We start from the raw sequence: 3,553 nt of genomic DNA on the forward strand, positions 1-3,553 counted from the left end.
AATAATTATATATTAATAAGCCTAGTTTGTCCGATTGACTAGAAGGGCTATTTTAGTTTTTTAAAAATAGACTCAAATTGACCAAAAAGCGGTGTGATTATTTATTCGTAACATAGGAGTGATTTTCTACATTAAAAATTTCATAGGGGATTTTTGATATTTTGTTATATCACAGGGGTCAAAATGGATTTAACCCTATATTTTTATTTTTATAAGTGTAAAATCAAAATTTTATCAATATTTTTGGACAATTCCTAATGGATTAAGTATGAAAGCTTGAATGGTGTATGTAATTTTAGAACTTTTTGGAAGAAAATGTAATTTCTCATTTTTAAGTTAATGTTGCTTATTGTTATGTGGTTAATTACTATGTAATTTTTTTTTTTTTTTTGGGTAAGTGTAATTTTCATTAAAGAAAAGAAAGTATAGTACAACAGAGTCCCTCTTTAGGCGCTTCCCTCGACAGGCCAAGGGATACGCCACAGTCTATACAAGGCACATGTGCTAATAGATCTAGGAAGCTTAATACTGAGTATACGTTGTCGAACATCTTCTACTATTAAGTTGGCCACTACGCTCGGGGGTCTCTCCTCGTGCTCAAAACGTCTCAGGTTTCTCTCCCTCCAAATATGGTATACACACGATCCAAGCAGGCATCGGTAGGATATATTGATGATGTGCTTCCCACGCCATTTTCTTGCTCCCCATTCAACATCACTGACCCAATCCCTATTAGGCCACTGGAATCGTACAATGCGCCGAATACTAATGAGGCATCTCCTACTAAATCTGCAGTGGAAAAACAGGTGGTTATGTGACTCCATCATGTCTTCATTGCACAGCACGCAGCACCCAAGATGGGAGAGCCATGGTTTATCCGTCGTTGCGAACTTCTCCAGTATAGCTAGCCAAAGGATAAACAAATGTCGTGGGATCTTTAAAGAACCCGAAAGTAGTAAAATCCAACCTACTTTCGGTCCTGCTGGTATCATAGCCCGATAGAACTCCTGGGTAGTAGTGGGTTTCCCACTCAAACCTTTCCATATAATACGATCTGTACCCCCATGGATCCGAGGCAGCACGTGTGTAATCTCCACGCATTCCATGTCTGTGATCAATGGCCAGTGCCAATGGCCCTCACAGATAACCGAGCTTAACATGATAGACTCATGCAATCCCAGACTGTTTGGTCCCCGCAGAAATCTGTCAAGGAGGGGTCCAAGGTGATGCCAGGGATCCTTCCATAAGAAAAAATCACTTCCATCACCAATACGATATCCCACCACTGAGCGTAACCAGCCTCTCAACCTCAACATTTTTCTCCATCCCCATGGTCCACGATTCTCCGGGATAGTCCATATCGAATCATCTCGTAGTCTGCCATGCCGTAGCCACTCGACCCAGATAGAAGTCCTATCACATCGGATGACTTCACATAGCTTTTTGCACATCAATGCTCGATTAAGAGTTCCCATATCCTTAAGGCCAAGTCTTCCCTCCTCCTTCGGTTTGCAAATCTCCTTCCATGCAACTTTACGGTATCCACTATTTCCGGTACCTCTCCATAAGAAAGCTCGCAATCGCTTCTCAATATCTTTAATGACCCCTTTTGGCAAAATAAATGCCGAAGCCCAATATACACCCATAGCCACAAGAACAGACTTAATGATTTGTACCCTGCCGGCATATGACAGTGCCAATCCCTCCCAACCATTGATACGTGTATCAATCTAACTCAGTAATGGTTGGCAGTCGGCGATAGATAATCAAGAAGAGATCAATGGTAGACCCAAATACCTCATCGATAAGTGGCCTTCCTGAAACCCCAACACAGCAAGTAGCTCCTCTCGTACATTCTGGGCTGATCGGGATATGATGATGTGGCTTTTTTCAACATTGAGGCGTAACCCCGACCAATCAGCAAATCTATCTAATCCGGATTTGAAGACCCGAACAGATTCAGTATTGGCCCAACAGAATAAGAGTAAGTCATCAGCGAACCCTAGTTGGAAGATTCTAAGATCGTCACACATCCAATGGAATGCAAAGTTCATGTCCTGCTCGATCAGCTGTAGTATTCCCATGTGTAGAACCTCCATCACAAGGATGAAGAGATATGGCGATAAGGGGTCGCCCTGTCGAAGCCCTCTGGCACCCGCAAAATATCCATGTGTACTAATAACAACAAGTTAGTGTAAAAGGAAAAAGAACTTGCTTTAATAAAACCGTGCAAAACAGCTAAATTTTGAGCATTCTCAGAATTCGACTAAACTTGATCCAAAAGTAGGTCTAGACCCAAGAATTTGTGTATTAAATTTCCTAAATGTAATAATAACTACAAGTTAATATAAAAGGGAAACATTTGGCTATAAAAAGATTTGTTTGACCTGCAATAAGTCAATAATAAGTGAACTGGGGGTAATAATGGATTTTCATTTAATTTTTTATTCATATTAGCAAATTCTGTAAACTTTGAGTAACATAAACAAACTTTAGAAATACTAGATTTAATTTTTTCAAATTACATAAAATTTACGTGTAGTTACACCAAACCTTAAGAATGGGAGGTGTAACTATCCCATAAAATATATGTTATCACACATAACTTTGTATCAAATATTAAAAATGACCGATGTAATTATCCCCATAAAATATATGTTATCACACTTAAATTTGTGTATACATATATAACTAAAGAATATATAACTATTTTGAAAGTTAGCAAGTGTCTATTACAATTAGTTTTTTAATAATAAAATGACCGATTTATACATAAAATACTCAAATTTTTATAATTTTAATAAACTCTATTACAATTAGTTTTTTCTTCTCTCTCACATTCTCTATATTTATTTTTCTTACAAATTTTCATATTTTTAATAAAACCATTAATTATAATTTTTTTCCTTTTTTATCTGAACCAACATTTCTTTTTTCTCACATACTTCTTTTTTTGTGAGACAAACAATATAAATTAAACCCACAAAGCAAAATGATTTTAGACCCATCTCATGCTGTAATGTTTTATATAAAATCATAGCTAAATTACTTGTCCAACGGTTGAGCGTAATTTTGGACAAGTTAATTAGCCCTTGTCAGGCAGCATTCATCCCGGGACGAAGCATTGATGACAACATTATGCTAGCCCAAGAACTGTTTATGGGATATAATCAGGCGCGACTCCCCCCAAGATGTGCATTGAAGGTGGATATCAGGAAGGCCTATGACACGGTTGAGTGGGACTTCCTTGTGGCGACTTTACAGCTATTTGGGTTTCCACCAACCTTCACAAGATGGATTGAGGAGTGTATCTCGACGACCTCATTTTCGGTTGGTCTTAATGGAACTCCACATGGGTTCTTTGCTGGAGCTAGAGGTCTACGTCAGGGAGATCCTTTGTCCCCCTTCCTGTTTGTGCTTGTTATGGAAGTTCTGCATATTGGTTATATGCAATTAATTGAGCAGGATATGCAATTCAAATATCACTGGAAGTGTGAGCCAGCAAGGGTATTCCAACTGGGATTCGCGGATGATCTCCTGCTATTTTGTAGAG

This window comes from Sesamum indicum, linkage group LG4 (assembly GCF_000512975.1).
Source record: "Sesamum indicum cultivar Zhongzhi No. 13 linkage group LG4, S_indicum_v1.0, whole genome shotgun sequence".
NCBI lineage: Eukaryota > Viridiplantae > Streptophyta > Magnoliopsida > Lamiales > Pedaliaceae > Sesamum > Sesamum indicum.